The sequence below is a fragment of the Triticum dicoccoides genome, chromosome 1A (assembly GCF_002162155.2).
Source record: "Triticum dicoccoides isolate Atlit2015 ecotype Zavitan chromosome 1A, WEW_v2.0, whole genome shotgun sequence".
In the NCBI taxonomy this organism is placed as follows: domain Eukaryota; kingdom Viridiplantae; phylum Streptophyta; class Magnoliopsida; order Poales; family Poaceae; genus Triticum; species Triticum dicoccoides.
Window position 1 is genome coordinate 217,809,719 of NC_041380.1, and position 12,935 is coordinate 217,822,653.

Below are 12,935 nucleotides of genomic sequence, written 5' to 3' on the forward strand. Positions count from 1 at the left end.
TCCCTCTCCCTCTCCAACACATCCTCCTCCTCTATAGTGCTTAGCGAAGCCCTGCCGGAGTACTACAGCTCCATCATCACCACGCCATCATGCTACTGCTGGAGCCATCTCCCTCAACCTCTCCTCCCCCCCTTGCTGGATCAAGAAGGAGGAGACATGGCTGTTCCGTACGTGTGTTGAACGCGGAGGTGCCGTCCGTTCGGTGCTAGGATCTTCGGTGATTCGAATCACGTCGAGTACGACTCCCTCATCCCCGTTCTTTGAATGCTTTCGCTCGCGATCTACAAGGTACGTAGATGCATCTAATCACTCGTTGCTAGATGAACTCCTAGATGGATCTTGGTGAAACCGTAGGAAAATTTTGTTTTCTGCAACATTCCCCAACAGTGGCATCATGAGCTAGGTCTATGCATAGTTCTCTTGCACGAGTAGAACACAATTTGTTGTGGGTGTTGATGTTGTCAACTTTCTTGCCGCTACTAGTCTTATCTTGCTTCAACGGTATTGTGGGATGAAGCGGCCCGGACCAACCTTACGCATACGCTTACGTGAGACCGGTTCCACCGACTAACATGCACAAGTTGCATAAGGTGGCTGGCGGGTGTCTGTCTCTCCCACTTTAGTTGGAGCGGATTCGATGAAAAGGGTCCTTATGAAGGGTAAATAGAAGTTGACAAATCACGTTGTGGCTTTCACGTAGGTAAGAAAACGTTCTTGCTAGAACCCTACTTCAGCCACGTAAAACATGCAACAACAATTAGAGGACGTCTAACTTGTTTTTGCAGCAAGTACTTTGTGATATGATATGGCCAAAGTTGTGATGAATGATGAATGATCTATATGTGATGTATGAGATGTTCGTGCTATTGTAATAGGAATCACGACTTGCATGTCGATGAGTATGACAACCGGCAGGAGCCATAGGAGTTGTCTTTATTTTTGTATGACCTGCGTGTCATTGAGAAACGCCATGTAAATTACTTTACTTTATTGCTAAACGCGTTAGCCATAGTAGTAGAAGTAATAGTTGGCGAGCAACTTCATGGAGACACGATGATGGAGATCATGATGATGGAGATCATGGTGTCATGCCGGTGACAAGATGATCATGGAGCCCCAAGATGGAGATCAAAGGAGCTATGTGATATTGGCTATATCATGTCACTATTATTATTTGATTGCATGTGATGTTTATCATGTTTTTGCATCTTGTTTACTTAGAACGACGGTAGTAAATAAGATGATCCCTCATAATAATTTCAAGAAAGTGTTCCCCCTAACTGTGCACCGTTGCGACAGTTCGTTGTTTCGAAGCACCACGTGATGATCGGGTGTGATAGATTCTAACGTTCACATACAACGGGTGTAAGACAGATTTACACATGCAAACACTTAGGTTGACTTGACGAGCCTAGCATGTACAGACATGGCCTCGGAACACAGAAGACCGAAGGGTCGAGCATGAGTCGTATAGAAGATACGATCAACATGAAGATGTTCACCGATGTTGACTAGTCCGTCTCACGTGATGATCGGACACGGCCTAGTTAACTCAGATCATGTTATACTTAGATTACAGGAGGGATGTCTATCTAAGTGGGAGTTTATTGAATAATTTTATTATATGAACTTAATTATCATGAACTTAGTCTAAATATTTTACAATATGTCTTGTAGATCAAATGGCCAATGTAGTCCTCAAGTTCAACGCGTTCCTAGAGAAAACCAAGCTGAAAGACGATGGTAGCAACTACACGGACTGGGTCCGGAACCTGAGGATTATCCTCATAGCTGCCAAGAAAGATTATGTCCTACAAGCACCGCTAGGTGACGCACCTGTTCTCCCTGCAGAACAAGACGTTATGAACGCTTGGCAGGCACGTACCGATGACTACTCCCTCGTTCAGTGCGGCATGCTTTACAGCTTAGAGCCGGGGCTCCAAAAGCGTTTTGAGAGACACAGAGCATATGAGATGTTCGAAGAGCTGAAAATGGTTTTCCAAGCTCATGCCCGGGTCGAGAGATATGAAGTCTCTGACAAATTCTTCAGCTGTAAGATGGAGGAAAATAGTTCTGTCAGTGAGCACATACTCACAATGTCTGGGTTACATAACCGCTTGACTCAGCTGGGAGTTAATCTCCCGGATGACGCGGTCATTGACAGAATCCTTCAGTCGCTTCCACCGAGCTACAAGAGCTTTGTGATGAACTCCAATATGCAGGGGATGGAAAAGACCATTCCTGAAGTATTTGCAATGCTGAAATCAGCAGAGGTAGAAGTCAAAAAGGAACATCAAGTGTTGATGGTGAATAAAACCACTAAGTTCAAAAAGGGCAAGGGTAAGAAGAACTTCAAGAAGGACGGCAAGGGAGTTGCCGCGCCCGGCAAGCAAGCTGCCGGGAAGAAGCCAAAGAATGGACCCCAAGCCCAAGACTGAGTGCTTTTATTGCAAGGAAAGTGGTCACTGGAAGCGGAACTGCCCCAAATACTTAGCGGACAAGAAGGCCGGCAAAACGAAAGGTATATGTGATATACATGTAATTGATGTGTACCTTACCAGTACTCGTAGTAGCTCCTGGGTATTTGATACCGGTGCAGTTCCTCACATTTCTAACTCAAAGCAGGAGCTGCGGAATAAGCGGAGACTGGCGAAGGACGAGGTGACGATGCGCGTCGGGAATGGTTCCAAGGTCGATGTGATCGCCGCCGGCACGCTACCTCTACATTTACCTACGGGATTAGTTTTGAACCTCAATAATTGTTATTTAGTGCCAAGTTTGAGCATGAACATTGTATCAGTATCTCGTTTAATTCGAGATGGCTACTCATTTAAATCCGAGAATAATGGTTGTTCTATTTATATGAGAGATATGTTTTATGGTCATGCTCCGATGGTGAATGGTTTATTCTTAATGAATCTCGAGCGTAATGCTACGCATGTTCATAGTGTGAGTACCAAAAGATGTAAGATTGATAATGATAGTCCCACATACTTGTGGCACTGCCGCCTTGGTCACATAGGTGTCAAACGCATGAAGAAGCTCCATGCAGATGGACTTTTAGAGTCTCTTGATTACGAATCATTTGACACGTGCGAACCATGCCTCATGGGTAAAATGACCAAGACTCCGTTCTCAGGAACAATGGAGCGAGCAACCAACTTATTGGAAATCATACATACTGATGTGTGCGGTCCAATGAGCGTTGAGGCTCGCGGTGGCTATCGTTATGTTCTCACCCTCACTGATGACTTGAGTAGATATGGGTATGTCTACTTAATGAAACACAAGTCTGAGACCTTTGAAAAGTTCAAGGAATTTTAGAGTGAGGTTGAGAATCAACATGACAGGAAAATCAAGTTCCTTCGATCAGATCGTGGAGGAGAATACTTGAGTCACGAGTTTGGCACACACTTAAGAAAATGTGGAATAGTTTCACAACTCACGCCGCCTGGAACGCTCAGTGTAATGGTGTGTCCGAACGTCGTAATCGCACTCTATTAGATATGGTGCGATCTATGATGTCTCTTGCCGATTTACCGCTATCTTTTTGGGGCTATGCTTTAGATACTGCCGCATTCACTTTAAATAGGGCTCCATCGAAATCCGTTGAGACGACACCGTATGAATTATGGTTTGGGAAGAAACCTAAGCTGTCGTTTCTAAAAGTTTGGGGATGCGATGCTTATGTCAAGAAACTTCAACCTGAAAAGCTCGAACCCAAATCGGAAAAATGCGTCTTCATAGGATACCCTAAAGAAACTATTGGGTATACCTTCTACCTCAGATCCGAAGGCAAGATCTTTGTTGCCAAGAATGGGTCCTTTCTAGAGAAAGAGTTTCTCTCGAAAGAAGTAAGTGGGAGGAAAGTAGACCTTGATGAAGTATTACCTCTTGAACCAGAAAATGGCGCAACTCAAGGAAATGTTTCTGAGGTGCCTGCACCGACAAGAGAGGAAGTTAATGATGATGATCAAGATACTTCTGATCAAGCTCCTACTGAAATTCGAAGGTCCACAAGGACACGTTCTGCACCAGAGTGGTACGGCAACCCTGTCTTGGAAATCATGTTGTTAGACAACGGTGAACCTTCGAACTATGAAGAAGCGATGGCGGGCCCGGATTCCGACAAATGGCTAGAAGCCATGAAATCCGAGATAGGATCCATGTATGAAAACGAAGTATGGACTTTGACTGACTTGCCCGTTGAGCGGCGAGCCATAGAAAATAAATGGATCTTTAAGAAGAAGACAGACGCGGATGGTAATGTGACCATCTATAAAGCTTGGCTTGTCGCTAAGGGTTATCGACAAGTTCAAGGGGTTGACTATGATGAGACTTTCTCACCGGTAGCGAAGCTGAAGTCCGTCCGAATCATGTTAGCGATTGCCGCATTCTATGATTATGAAATATGGCAAATGGACGTCAAAACGACATTCCTTAATGGTTTCCTTAAGGAAGAATTGTATATGATGCAGCCAGAAGGTTTTGTCGATCCTAAGAATGCTGACAAGGTGTGCAAGCTCCAACGCTCGATTTATGGGCTGGTGCAAGCATCTCGGAGTTGGAACATTCGCTTTGATGAGATGATCAAAGCGTTTGGGTTTACACAGACTTATGGAGAAGCCTGCGTTTACAAGAAAATGAGTGGGAGCTCTGTAGCATTTCTCATATTATATGTAGATGACATACTTTTGATGGGAAATGATATAGAACTCTTGGACAGCATAAAGGCCTACTTGAATAAGAGTTTTTCAATGAAGGACCTTGGAGAAGCTGCTTATATATTAGGCATCAAGATCTACAGAGATAGATCAAGACGCCTCATAGGTCTTTCACAAAGCACATACCTTGATAAGATATTGAAGAAGTTCAATATGGATCAGTCTAAGAAGGGGTTCTTGCCTGTATTACAAGGTGTGAAATTGAGCTCAGCTCAATGTCCGACCACGGCAGAAGATATAGAAGAGATGAGTGTCATCCCCTATGCCTCAGCCATAGGTTCTATTATGTATGCCATGCTGTGTACCAGACCTGATGTAAACCTTGCCGTAAGTTTGGTAGGTAGGTACCAAAGTAATCCTGGCAAAGAACACTGGACAGCGGTCAAGAATATCCTGAGGTACCTGAAAAGGACTAAGGAAATGTTTCTCGTTTATGGAGGTGACGAAGAGCTCGTCGTAAAGGGTTACGTCGACGCTAGCTTCGACACAGATCTGGATGACTCAAAGTCACAAAACGGATACGTGTATATTTTGAATGGTGGGGCAGTAAGCTGGTGTAGTTGCAAGCAGAGCGTCGTGGCTGGATCTACATGTGAAGCGGAGTACATGGCAGCCTCGGAGGCATCACATGAAGCAATTTGGGTGAAGGAGTTCATCACCGACCTAGGAGTCATACCCAATGCGTCGGGGCCGATCAAGCTCTTCTGTGACAACACTGGAGCTATTGCTCTTGCCAAGGAGCCCAGGTTTCACAAGAAGACAAGGCACATCAAGCGTCGCTTCAACTCCATTCGTGAAAATGTTCAAGATGGAGACATAGATATTTGTAAAGTACATACGGACCTGAATGTAGCAGATCCGTTGACTAAACCTCTCCCTAGAGCAAAACATGACCAACACCAGAATTCCATGGGTGTTCGATTCATCACAATGTAACTAGATTATTGACTCTAGTGCAAGTGGGAGACTGTTGGAAATATGCCCTAGAGGCAATAATAAAAGCATTATTATTATATTTCCTTGTTCATGATAATTGTCTTTATTCATGCTATAATTGTGTTATCCGGAAATCGTAATACATGTGTGAGTAATAGACACCAACATGTCCCTAGTAAGCCTCTAGTTGACTAGCTCGTTGATCAATAGATAGTCATGGTTTCCTGACTATGGACATTGGATGTCATTGATAACGAGATCACATCATTAGGAGAATGATGTGATGGACAAGACCCAATCCTAGACATAGCACAAGATCGTATAGTTCGTTTGCTAGAGTTTTCCAATGTCAAGTATCCTTTCCTTAGACCATGAGATCGTGTAACTCCCGGATACCGTAGGAGTGCTTTGGGTATACCAAACATCACAACGTAACTGGGTGACTATAAAGGTATACTACGGGTATCTCCGAAAGTGTCTGTTGGGTTGACATGGATCAAGACTGGTATTTGTCACTGCGTATGACGGAGAGGTATCACTAGGCCCACTCGGGTAATGCATCATCATAATGAGCTCAAAGTGACCAAGTGTCTGGTCACGGGATCATGCATTACGGTACAAGTAAAGTGACTTGCCGGTAACGAGATTGAACAAGGTATTGGGATACCGACGATCGAATCTCGGGCAAGTAACATACCGATTGACAAAGGGAATTGTATATGGGGTTGCTTGAATCCTCGACATCGTGGTTCATCCGATGAGATCATCGAGGAGCATGTGGGAGCCAACATGGCTATCCAGATCCCACTGTTGGTTATTGACCGAAGAGTCGTCTCGGTCATGTCTACATGTCTCCCGAACCCGTAGGGTCTACACACTTAAGGTTCGGTGACGCTAGGGTTGTAGGGATATGTATATGCAGTAACCCGAATGTTGTTCGGAGTCCCGGATGAGATCCCGGACGTCACAAGGAGTTCTGGAATGGTCCGGAGGTAAAGAATTATATATAGGAAGTGCTATTTCGGCCATCGGGACAAGTTTCGGGGTTACCGGTATTGTACCGGGACCACCGGAAGGGTCCCGGGGGTCCACCGGGTGGGGCCACCTATCCCGGAGGGCCCCATGGGCTGAAGTGGGAAGGGATCCAGCCCAAAGTGGGCTGGGGCGCCACTTTCCCCTAGGGCCCATGCGCCTAGGGTGGGGGAAACCCTAAAGGAAGAGTCCTAGGAGGGGAAGGCACCTCCTAGGTGCCTTGGGGAGGAGGGATTCCTCCCCTTGGCCGCACCCCCCTAGGAGATTAGATCTCCTAGGGCCGGCGCCCCCCCCTTGGCCCTCCTATATATAGTGGGGAGATGGAGGACTTCTTACCTTTGCCTTTGGTGCCTCCCTCTCCCTCTCCAACACATCCTCCTCCTCCATAGTGCTTAGCGAAGCCCTGCCGGAGTACTGCAGCTCCATCATCACCACGCCGTCGTGTTACTGCAGGAGCCATCTCCCTCAACCTATCCTCCCCCCCTTGCTGGATCAAGAAGGAGGAGACGTGGCTGTTCCGTATGTGTGTTGAACGCGGAGGTGCCGTCCGTTCGGTGCTAGGATCTTCGGTGATTCGAATCGCGTCGAGTACGACTCCCTCATCCCCGTTCTTTGAACGCTTCCGCTCGCGATCTACAAGGTACGTAGATGCATCTAATCACTCATTGCTAGATGAACTCCTAGATGGATCTTGGTGAAACCGTAGGAAAATTTTGTTTTCTGCAACGTTCCCCAACAGATACGTCTCCAACGTATCTACTTTTTCTCACACTTTTCCTCTTGTTTTGGACCCTAATTTGCATGATTCGAATGATACTAACCCCGAACTGATGCTCTTGTCACCTGAACTACCATGGTGTTGTTTTTGTGCAGAAATAAAAGTTCTCGGAATGGAACGAAACTTTTTGAGAATTTTTATATCAATAATAAGAATTTCTAGAGCCAAGACCTACCGGAAAGGGGCCACTGGGTGGGCACAACCCACCAGGGCACTCCCCCCTCTCTTGGCGTGCCCTGGTGGGTTGTACCCACCTGGTGGCCCCACTGACAACCCCCTGATACTATAAAATCACATATTTCCAGCAAAAAATCAGGGAGAAAGAATTATCACGGTCCACAAGACGGAGCCGCCGCCAAGCCCTGTTCTTCCTTGGGAGGGCAGATCTGGAGCCCGTTTGGGGCTCCGGAGAGGGGGATCTTCGTTCTTCGTCATCACCAACCCTTCTCCATCGCCAATTCCATGATGCTCCCCACCGGGAGTGAGTAATTCCTTCTTAAGCTCACTGGTCGGTGAGGAGTTGGATGAGATTCATTATGTAATCGAGTTAGTTTTGTTAGGGCCTGATCCCTAGTATCTACTATGTTCTTAGATTGATGTTGCTATGACTTTGCTATGCTTAATGCTTGTCACTTTGGGCCCGGGTGCCATGATTTCAGATGTGAACTGTTTATGAATTTATCATTATATCCATGTTCTACATCCGATCTTGCAAGTTATAGTCACCTACTACGTGTTATGATCCGACAACCCCGGAGTGACAACAACCGCGCCCACTCCTGGTGATGACCGTAGTTTGAGGAGTTCATGTATTCACTATGTGTTAATGCTTTGTTCCAGTTCTCTATTAAAAGGAGGCCTTAATATCCCTTAGTTTCCAATATGGACCCCGCTGCCACGGGAGGGTAGGACAAAAGATGCCATGCAAGTTCTTTTAATAAAGCACGTATGACTATTTGCGAAATACATGCCTACATTATATTGATGAACTGAAGCTAGTGCCATATCGCCCTAGCTTATAACTGTCTCATGATGAATATCATCCAACAAGTCACCGATCCAATGCCTACAAACTTTTCCATATTGTTTCTGCTAAGTTACTACTGCTATCATCACTGTTACACTTGCTACAAAATTACTGCTATCATTGTTACCGTTACTATTGTTGTTGTCACTACTATCAAAACTATCAAACTAGTTTGCTACTAATCACTTTGCTGCAGATAATTAATCTCCAGGTGTGGTTGAATTGACAACTCAGCTGCTAATACCTTCAAATATTCTTTGGCTCCCCTTGTGTCGAATCTTTAAATTTGGGTCGAATACTCTACCCTCGAAAGCTGTTGCGATCCCCTATACTTGTGGGTTATCACTTAATGCTGGCACCAAATAACAATTATTCAGGTCTATAACTAATTCCAAAGGTAGAAGTAGAGGTATCGTGCCAACCGCAATCACATCGACTTTGGAACCATTTCCCTCATGCATCGTCACCTCATCCTTAACCAATCTTTGCTTAATCCATAGCCCCTGTTTCGAGTTGCAAATATGAGCAACAGAACCAGTATCAAATACCCAGGCGCTACCGCAAGCATTAGTAAGGTACACATCAATAACATGTATATCAAATATACCTTTCACTTTGCCATCCTTCTTATCCGCCAAACTGTTGGGGCAGTTCCGCTTTCAGTGACCAGTCCCTTTGCAGTAGAAGCACTCATTCTCACGCTTAGGTCTAGACTTGGGCTTCTTCACTTGAGCAGCAACTTGCTTGCCATTCTTCTTGAAGTTCCCTTTCTTCCCTTTGCCTTCTTCTTGAAACTAGTGGTCTTGTTAACCATCAACAGTTGATGCTCCTTCTTGATTTCTACCTCCACAACCTTCACTATTGCGAAGAGCTCGGGAATTGTCTTATCCATCCCTTGCATATTATAGTTCATCATGAAGCTTTTGTAGCTTGGTGGCTGTGATTGAAGAACTCTGTTAATGACACTATCATCAGGAAGATTAACTCCCAATTGAGTCAAGTGGTTGTGATACCCAGACATTCTAAGTATATGTTCACTAACAGAACTATTCTCCTCCATCTTGCAGCTATAGAACTTATTGGAGACTTCATATCTCTCAATTTGAGCATTTGCTTAAAATATTAATTTCAACTCCTGAAACATCTCATATGCTCCATGACATTCAAAACGCCGTTGAAGTCCCGATTATAAGCCGTAAAGCATGGCACACTGAACTATCGAGTAGTCATCAGCTTTGCTCTGCCAGACGTTCATAACATCTGGTCTTGCTCCTGCGGCGGGCTTTGCTCCTAGCGGTGCTTCTAGGACATAATTCTTCTGTGCAGCAATGAGGATAATCCTCAAGTTATGGACCCAGTCCGTGTAGTTGCTACCATCATCTTTCAACTTAGCTTTCTCTAGGAATGCATTAAAATTCAAAGGAACAGTAGCATGAGCCATTTATCTACAACAACATAGACATGCAAAATACTATCAAGTACTAAGTTCATGATAAATTAAAGTTTAATTAATCATATTATTTAAGAACTCCCAATTAGATAGACATCTCTCTAGTCATCTAAATGATCATGTGATCCATATCAACTAAACCATGTCCGATCATCACGTGAGATGGAGAAGTTTTCAATGGTGAACATCACTATGTTGATCATATCTACTATATGATTAACGCTCGACCTTTCGGTCTCAGTGTTCCGAGGCCATATCTGCATATGCTAGGCTCGTCAAGTTTAACCCGAGTATTCTGCATGTGCAAAGCTGGCTTGCACCCATTGTATGTGAATGTAGAGCTTATCACACCCGATCATCACGGTGTCTCGGCACGACGAACTGTAGCAACGGTGCATACTCAGGGAGAACACTTATACCTTGAAATTTAGTGAGAGATCATCTTATAATGCTACTGCCTTACTAAGCAAAATAATATGCATAAAGGATAAACATCACATGCAATCAAAATAAGTGATATGATATGGCCATCATCACCTTGTGCCTTTGATCTCCATCTCCAAAGCACCGTCATGATCACCCCTTCGAAAGTTACTTTTGCTTCTCTCGGGTTTTTTATCTCCTATTTTCATTCTGTTGTCATTGGCTTGACACCTTGATCTCCTTCGTAGCTTCGTTGTCGTCTCGCCAGCTATTGCTTCTACGACTATCGCTCCCGCTTAGTGATAAAGTAAAGCAATTACATGGCGATTGCATTTCATACAATAAAGCGACAACCATTTGGCTCATGCTAGTTGTCGATAATTGTTACAAAACATGATCATCTCATACAACATTTTATATCATCATGTCTTGACCATATCACACCACAACATGCCCTGCAAAAACAAGTTAGACGTCCTCTACTTTGTTGTTGCAATTTTTATGTGGCTGATACGGGCTTCTAGCAAGAACCGTTCTTACCTATGCATCACAACCACAACAATTTTTCGTCAAGTGTGCTGTTTTAACCTTCAACAAGGACCGGGCATAGTCAAACTCGATTCAACTAAAGCTGGAGAAACAGACACCCACTAGCCACCTGTGTGTGAAGCACGTCGGTAGAACCAGTCTCATGAATGCGTTCATGTAATGTCGGTCTAGGCCGCTTCATCCAACAATACCGCCGAATCAAAGTAAGACATTGCTGGTAAGCAGTATGAATATTATCGCCCACAACTCTTTGTGTTCTACTCATGCATATAACATCTACGCATAGACCTGGCTCTGATACCACTATTGGGGAACGCACTATTTCAAAAAGTTTACCTACGATCACGCAAGATCTATCCAGGAGATGCATAGCAACAAGAGGGGAGAGTGTGTCTACGTACCCCCGTAGACCGAAAGCGAAAGTGTTTAGTAAAGCGGTTGATGTAGTCGAACGTCTTCGCGATCCAACCGATCCAAGTACCGAACGCACGACACCTCCACGATCAGCACACATTTAGCTTGATGATGTGCCTTGAACTCTTGATCAAGTAGAGGCCGAGGGAGAGTTCCGTCAGCACGACGGCAAGGTGACGGTGATGATGGAGTTACCGACGCAGGATGTCGCCTAAGCACTACAACGATATGACCGAGGTGTGTAACTGTGGCGGGGCGCACCGCACACGGCTAAAAGATCAACTTGTGTGTCTTTGGGGTCCCCCTCCCCATATATATAAAGGGGGGAGGAGAGGAGGTCGGCCCTAGGAGGGGGCGCGCCATGGGGGGAGTCCTACTTGGACTCCTAGTCCAAGTAGGAGAAGAAGGGAAAGAGGAGAGAAGAGAAGGAAGGAGGGGGCCGCCGCCCCCTCCCCTTGTCCAATTAGGAATGGTCAAGGGGGGGTGTGCGCCACCTCTCGCCGGCCCTCTCCCTTCTCCACTAAGGCCCATTGTGGCCCATTAATCCCCCAGGGGGTTCCGGTAACCCCCGGTACTCCGGAAAATGCCTGAACCTATCCGAAACCATTTCGGTGTCCAAAAATAACCTTCCAATATATCAATCTTTATGTCTAGACCATTTCGAGACTCCTCGTCATGTCCGTGATCTCATCCGGGACTCCGAACAAACTTCGGTTCATCAAAAAATGAAACTCATAATACAAATCGTCATCGAACGTTAATCGTGCGGACCCTACGGGTTCGAGAACTATGTAGACATTACCGAGACACATCTCCGGTCAATAACCAATAATGGAACCTGGATGTTCATATTGGCTCCTACATATTCTATGAAGATCTTTATCGGTCAAACCACACAACAACATACGTTGTTCCCTTTGTCATCGGTATGTTACTTGCCCGAGATTCGATAGTCGGTATCATCATACCTGGTTCAATCTCATCACCGGCAAGTCTCTTTACTCGTTCTGTAATGCATCATTCCATGGCTAACTGATTAGACACATTGCTTGCAAGGCTCATAGTGATGTGCATTACCGAGAGGGCCTAGAGATACCTCTCCGATACACGGAGTGACAAATCCTAATCTCAATCTATGCCAACTCAACAAACACCATCGGAGACACTTGTAGAGAATCTTTATAATCACCTAGTTACGTTGTGACATTTGATAGCACACAAGGTGTTCCTCCAGTATTCGGGAGTTGCATAATCTCATAGTCTGAGGAACATGTATAAGTCATGAAGAAAGCAATAGTAGAAAAACTAAATGATCATTATGTTAAGCTAACGATGGGTATTGTCCATCACATCATTCTCTAATGATGTGATCCCGTTCATCAAATGACAACACATGTCTATGGCTAGGAAACCTAACCATCTTTGATTAACGAGCTAGTCAAGTAGAGGCATAGTAGGGACACTCTGTTTGTCTATGTATTCACACATGTACTAAGTTTCCGGTTAATACAATTCTAGCATGAATAATAAACATTTATCATGATATAAGAAAATATAAATAACAACTTTATTATTGCCTCTAGGGCATATTTTCTTCAATAA